At 33.2% G+C, this 7662-nt stretch overlaps 1 protein-coding gene across 1 annotated transcript in view; it reads right to left on the minus strand.

Annotated features, from left to right (window-relative positions):
• LOC108761005 (ribonuclease P protein subunit p40) overlaps positions 1–7662 on the minus strand; it is a 111268-nt gene that overhangs the window by 9803 nt on the left and 93803 nt on the right. The gene's annotated exons all lie outside the window — the stretch shown is intronic.

Genomic DNA, 7662 nt, shown 5'->3' on the forward strand with positions numbered 1-7662 from the left:
CCTTTCAAACAAGCCCCCACTCGATACATGTTGCCATTGAAGATTTTCATCCCCCCTCGTGCCCCTCGTGCCTTCTTGGGGGTGGGGGGTTGAAACCCCCCTCAAAAGATAGATTTTTTGAAAAATATTTTGACGTGTTTCGGCGTTTTTAGAAAATTTTTTTTTCTTTCAAGTTATTAGCCCGGTCCGCGACTTAATGGACACCCTGTATATGTAAAAAGTTATAATAATAAGGCTCAAAAAATTAAAAAAATGAAAGAAAAAGGGCCACGAGCCTAAGAATAAGTCGTTGGAAATAGTGATGTTTTAAAAAATACAAAATAAATATGTCATGTAGTCACAATATAAAATTTTAATATGCCGGCAATGAACAATATAAACAAACACACAAACGTTTCGATCCCTGTTGGATCATTATCAATGTTGAAAACAATAAAAAAATAGGACGGTTAAAATATTACAGTTAAAATATATAAAAATCAAAAATTCGCTCTCAATCGCAAGTAAAAATATATAATAAAACTCACAATAGTTAAAATGATAAAATTCGCTCAATGTGAGTTGGAAGTTATATGAACGTTGTAATAAATGCCAATATATGTTTTCAGTAATCAGTTGTAAATTCAAAAATACGTATCTGTTAAAAAGAACATAAATAATTTAAACATGTAAAAATGGGTATATAAAATAAAACGCAAAATATAAAAATATATAAAAAGTGTATAAAATAAAACGTAAAGTATAAAAATGTAATATATAAGGCAAAGAATAAAATTGAAACAAATAAAAAAGCATTCTGAAATATAGTAAGCTGACAAACAAATTATTCAGTCGTATAATAATAAAAATTATATAATATCTAGTAACTAAGTATAAAATATATAATAAAAATTTGTTGTAACAAAAAAGCGGATAATATATATAGTAAAAATTAATGTAACAGATAGTATAAAAAATTGAAATAACGGATAATATAAATAATAAAAATTTTTTGTAATAATTAAATTAACGAATAATAGCTACCTTATAAATCGTGTGTCAGTATAATATAAAATTCTTTGTTTTTAGACAATGCGAAGAGAGTGGAACAATCATATCTCAAGTATGCTCAGAGACAATATGAAGAAACGACAAATTGTAAGAAGGTTGAAAAGGTAAAACCAGAAGGAAGGGGTACATGAGAGTGGGAAAAATAAAGTAGAGGAAGAAATGAAAGAGGAAAGAAAAGAAGTAACAAAAGAAGGAAAACAGTTAAGAAGGAGAAAGAGATTGAATAATTTGAGAGTAAGAATCGGGTAATGATTCAGTATCGTTCATTTTATTTAGTCCTCCACCGAGACCTGCCTCGATGGTCTAATGGCTTAGGACGCTCGTACGGAATACAAGAGATCCGGGTTCAAGTCCCGGCCGAGGTAATATTTTTCGCAATAAATTTATTAAGTTTTAATATATTAACATCTTTATAATATATGATGCTTGATGGTAGCATAAAATTATTAAATTGCTTGTCAATTTAATTCGCGATTACTAGAGTAGTTTTAATTGCGTTTATTTAGTCCGGAAAAATAATTCGGCGCGCAGTTTGAAAAAGACTACAATATGGTATATATGCAAGTACATATATAGTATATATTAGTAATTCAAGATTGAATTATTTAAAGCAACGAAGATCCAGCTTCGACAGTAATAGGCATTTTAAATTTCTAGTATCGATTGTGTTTCTCACATATAAAGTCTAAAATAAAGATATTATTATAATTCATCTAATTATTCTGCATATAAAAGTATTAAGGTGATAATATCAAAAAACCAATAGTTAACGAGATATTTTACATTTTATTCTGGCACATATTGACATAAAATGTTAAATAACAGAATAATGAAATGAATCAGTTGGAGGAAAAAAAACACATAGTTGCTTATTTAAAAAATTATTCATTTTGCATACATATTTTTTTAAAGCAACGATATGTTTTTTTACACTAACTGATTTATCTCATTATTCTGTTCATAAAAACATTAAGGTAAGATTATCAAAACGTTAATAGTTTAAGAGTTATTTAACATTTTATGTCAATATGTGCCAGAATAAAGTGTAAAATATCTCGTAAACTATTGGTTTTTTGATATTACTACCTTAATATTTTTATGTGCAGAATAATTAGAGGAATCATATTGTATAAAAAAAATTATAATTCCATTTAAAAAAGTGGAGGTGACCTTCTTATCTTTTTGAAGCCTCCACCTAGAACAAAAACAACATAACCGAAATACGTCCTTCTCGAAACCGCTTTTCCCACTTTCGTATGAAACATTTTTTTGTATCAAAAATAAGCGAAATATTTTCAAGATGTTCGATTTAAGTGGACCACCCTGTATACAAGCGCTGAATTTATGTCGAAGGATTTCAAATTTCCCTCTAAAATTTTAGGGACATAATCTCAAAGAGTTTTACTATCGATTTACGAAAAAAAAACATTCTTTTGAACTTCTGATGTAGGAAACCCCCTTATATGCACACAATTCCCCTACTTCCCCTATTATATGCACACACGAACGCACGCACGCACGATTGAAATACTATTTTACACATGGACGTAACGTGCACGCATGTTTGTATACTCGCACGCGCGTGTATAGGTATATACATATATACCGGATGTTTCAGACCACCTGTATACCCCATTTAAAAACGAGGAAAGTGGTTATTTTGTAAAATGTTTCAGACAAAGTTGTTAGGGATCAAGTAATGCATTACATGGGCATATGCGATCGACCTTGGGTGTCGTAAGGGTCACGTCGAGGTCAACTTGAATTTTTTAAATAGAAACCCATATCTTTTATTGCATATTCTTGTAGCTGACATCAAGATGTTTTCAAAACTGTTCACAAACCTTTTTTAGTTGAGATCTTTGAGAGATCAGTACGAGACTTCAGAATTTCGGTACCGCGCGTCGGCGCAGTGGTCTGACGCGTAAATTTAAACGAAAATAACTTAATTTTTTTTATGTTAATTAAAATCTAATTTAAATTAATATTCTCATTTCAAATAGTTGAATGAAGAGTAAAATCGAAAAAAATATAATAAAAAAATACATAAACAGAAAAATAGTGTAATAATGTATTAAATGAAAAGTGTATTAAAATAAAATTAAAATTCGTGACGGACACTATAGTTTTGTAGAGTAATTTTTAATCCTACAATAGTTATAATAGGAACATCGCAATATTTTAACATATTAATTTAAGACCATCATATATATTAAGATTACTTGCGTATAAATATGTATTTATATTGGGTATGGGAATAAGTTTCCGCCCATTGTAGAAAGATGTTGTTAGTAGCATTGCTTGTGTGTTTGATAGAACGGCAACACATGTGTTTGAAAGGTTTGTGTTCAAACTTTTGAGCCCAATAGTTGGCATTCGTTCGAAGCGTAAAAAAGAGTCAACTTTTTTTGCGTTGAAGATGTCGGAATTTATTCCAAAAAAGCAACATTTGCGGGAAGTTTTACTCCATTATTTTATTTTAAAGAAAAGTGCTGCAGAACCGCATCGTTTGCTCGTAGATGTTTACGGTGAGCATGCTCCATCGAAAACCAGTTGTAAAGAATGGTTTCGGCAATTCAACAGTGGTGATTTTGATGTGCGTGACAAAGAACGCGAAGGTACACCGAAAAAATTTGAAGAATTGCAAGCATTACTCGAAGAAGATTCATGTTTATCGCTCGATAGGTTGTCAAAAGAGTTAAATGTTGATAGATTCACTGTTGGAAAACGTCTACACGCAATGGGAATGGTGCAAAAAGAAGGAAATTGGGTGCCATACAAATTGAAAGAGAGAGACATGGAAAAACGTTTGGTCATCTGCGAGATGCTTCGTCAACGACAACAAAGGAAGGGTTTTCTACATCGTATCGTAATTGGCGATAAAAAATGGATCTACTACGATAACCCTAAACGCTTGAAAGAATGGGTGATGCCAGGTAAACCAGGTCCATGAACGCCAAAACGAAATATCCATGCTTCGAAAATTATGTTGTGCATCTGGTGGGATCAGAGAGGTGTTATATATTATGAACTGCTCAAACCGTCCGAAACCATCACTGGCGATCGTTATCGACTACAACTGATACGTTTAAACCAAGCTTTGAAAGAAAAACGACTGGAATGGGACAATAGGCACAACAAGCTGATTCTGTTACATGACGACGCTAGGCCACACGTTGCAAAACCGGTCAAGAAATATTTGGAAGGAGTAAAGTGGGAAATTCTGCCCCACCCGCCGTATTCACTGGACATTGCTCCTTCAGATTTCCATTTGTTCCGATCCATGCAGTCGGCCGTTTCTGGAAAACGATTAAATTCTTATGAAGATATCAAAAAATGGCTTGATGAATGGATCGCTTCAAAAGAACCAGATTTTTTTCATTCGAGGAATCCGTTTATTACTGGAAAAGTGAGAGAAAGTTGTCGCTTCCGAAGGAGCATATTTTGAATAAACTCACTTATAGATTTGTTTAAATAAACACATCTTTTTCTTTTCATAAAGGGCGGAAACTTATTCCCATACCCAATATTTTATGACTATCTTTCGCCAATGCACTATTACAATTTTGTACAAGCACATCAAAAAAAGTAGAGAATCTTCTTTTATACGTGGATCAATATATATCATTGCACAGCTCACAGTTGAATTGTGATGATGCCGAAAACGTGTTAATAAATTCTGGAAATACATTACAAGTTACATAATAACGTACGTACAAGATCGAATTATAAAGCACTAAACAATTAGATTTATGCAAGACATCAAGATTCGGTAATTGTTGAATTTAGTCTCCTCACCTCCTCGAAGTTGATAAAATTAGACTCATTCGACGCGTTTTTGCACTACATAAACAAAAAAAATGTGTCGCTTTGCCCCGTGAACCGAGTTATTAATTTTTATTAATAAAGTTGACAGATTAAGAAATCTGTTGCATTGATGGCATAGAAGTTTAAACAAATTTTCTGCTTTATAGACAAATATTTAACCAAGACAAATACTCCGCTGTAAAAATAAAAATTATATAGAAAATAATTTGTATTCTTAAAACAAAGAATGTGTCCTTAAAGACGGGAATTTGTGTAATTGAAGCAGAAAATACTTATTCTAGCTTCAGTTACATGTTCTCATGTCCTTCTATGTTATCGACGTGGCAGATTTCCTAACCTCAATAGTCATCAACTTTAACGGTTAATATCTCGATCCACGGGGTAAAGCGATACATTTTTTTTGCCAGATTCGTTCATTTCATGCAAAAATGTGTCGAGCAAGTCTAATTTGTGTAATTGCAGAAGGAGAAAATCACTTACGTGTTCCTCCATCGATGTGACGGATTTCCTAATCTAAACTACCTCACTTTAATTCCAAAAGTGTACACTAGTTCATCATCAGCCACAAAAACAGACATGTATGATGTGATCATGCATTGCCAGCGCCACATTTGCTCTTGCGCAAAAATTCCAAAAGGACATTACCTCCACCACTCCGTAGCGGTGACGACGACGTCGATGACGTTTCTTAATTTTTTCTTAATAAAAGTTTCAAATTCGTATTTTGCGTCGCAATATCTCCGCACGTAAAACACGTAGAGAAAAAAATAAAAACACTTTCTTTATATATCCCGAGCGGTTGCAATCGATTGAGCACACTTAGAACTTGGTCAGTTCAGCCCTTATTGAGATCCGATAATCTCGATCTGCCGCAACTTGCCGGCTCGCGTAAAGTAGCCACGGTAGTGTCGCTGCGCGTAGCTTAGTACCGAGACACTACCAGTGTCTCCAGATATTATCATCTGATAATGTTTTAAAACCCTATTACTTTTGTTTCAAACATTTTTTAGATAAATCAATATTTTTTGAAATATTAGCCGTTCTAGAACTTTTATCATGTATTATAACACTAAGTTTCTTCGAATTTACGACCTATACGCTCTTGTCTTTTTCCTTAATTTTACATCTTATGCTGTCAACTTTTACTGATATCAAGAATTTTCACTAATTTGTTGTACAAACCGAGATGGTCCTTTGTGAGAGTGGTGATGACTTTCAAATATATCTATTATAAATTTAGGTGGAACAAATTAATATGAGCCATGTTTTTATAATATTATTGCTTAGACCGATATCAATTTTGACCCCGAGATCTCTATTTCCTATAGAGATCTCAGAGTCAAAATTGATGTCGCGATCAATCAGTCTGAGCAATATCATAAAAATATAGCTCATATTAATTTATTCCACCTAAAGTCACGCGCCAAAACACAATGCGTTAGCATTACTCAAGATGTACCGCGTGATCGCACGATCGGATTTACACCTTTTCGAGGTGCTTCATTAAGAATCCGATCATGCGACCTCCACATGGTACACTTTGGGTAATGCTAAAGCCAGTGTTTCAAAAATGTCTTGACATCAGCTACAAGAATATTCAATGAAAGATATGAGTTCTTATTTAAAAAATTCAAGTCGATCTCAATATGACCTTTATGACGCTATCCAAGGTCAATCGCATATGGCTATGTAATGCATTATTTGATCCCCAACAACTTTTGTCTAAAACATTTTTCAAAATAACTACTTCCTCGTTTTTAAATGGGGTGTATGTATAGATAGTCTGAAACAACCTCGGTATAATGAATGTGTTAATTAATCAATTTCTATATCTTATTATTTGCTCGATCATTGACCGAAGAAACTTTAAATGTTGATACTTAAAAATTTACTTTACGGCAAAAAATTGTTTACACAATGTATATTACATATACCAGAGCTGGGATTTAGTTGCACATTTCGACTCGATTTCATTGGCGACGCCCACTGTGCCCCTCTTGCCGCGCATTGCCTAACAACGAATCGTCGGATGCTTGTAAACAACGCGCGTACTTCTTCATCTCAGGAGCGTTCTTACTATTAACTATACTATACCAATGGAACTGATGAATCTCGCTCAACTTAAATAATGAATTAAAACTTTCTTTTTAGAATAATTTTAAATTAATAATTGAAAAAATATTTTTATTATTAATATTAATAGTAATAATAATATAATATTATTATCATTAATATATGTGTATAGTATATTAATAATAAAAATAAGAGATTCATCAGTTCCATTCGTATAGTATAGTTAATAGTAGGAACGCTCCTGAGATGAAGCGGTACGCGCGTTGTTTACAAGCATCCGACGTTGATAGGCAATGCGCGGCAAGAGGGGAACAGTGGGAGTCGCCAATGAAATCGAGCCGAAATGTGCAACTAAATCCCAGCTCTGACATATACAATGTATATATAATATACCAGGTACGTAAATATGAAACCGGAATTTTTTAATAGAAAATACACGTTTATTGCATGAAAATGATAAAAAATATTTTATTCGAAGTATTGCCCATCGCTAGCTATACATTTTTCCCACCTGTCTGACAATTTGTGGATGCCACGCCAAAAAAATTGTTGCTCTTTTGAGCCAAACCAGTCATCTAGCCATTCGCACATCTTCGTAAGAAGTGAAGCGCTGCTGAGCAAGTGCGTGTCCCATCAACGCAAATAAGTAGTAATCGGACGGAGCCAAATCTGGTGAGTAAGCCGCATGCGAAAGTATTTCCCAACCAAACG

Source organism: Trachymyrmex cornetzi, unplaced genomic scaffold, assembly GCF_001594075.2.
Source record: "Trachymyrmex cornetzi isolate Tcor2-1 unplaced genomic scaffold, Tcor1.1 scaffold235, whole genome shotgun sequence".
Classification (NCBI taxonomy): Eukaryota; Metazoa; Arthropoda; class Insecta; order Hymenoptera; family Formicidae; genus Trachymyrmex; species Trachymyrmex cornetzi.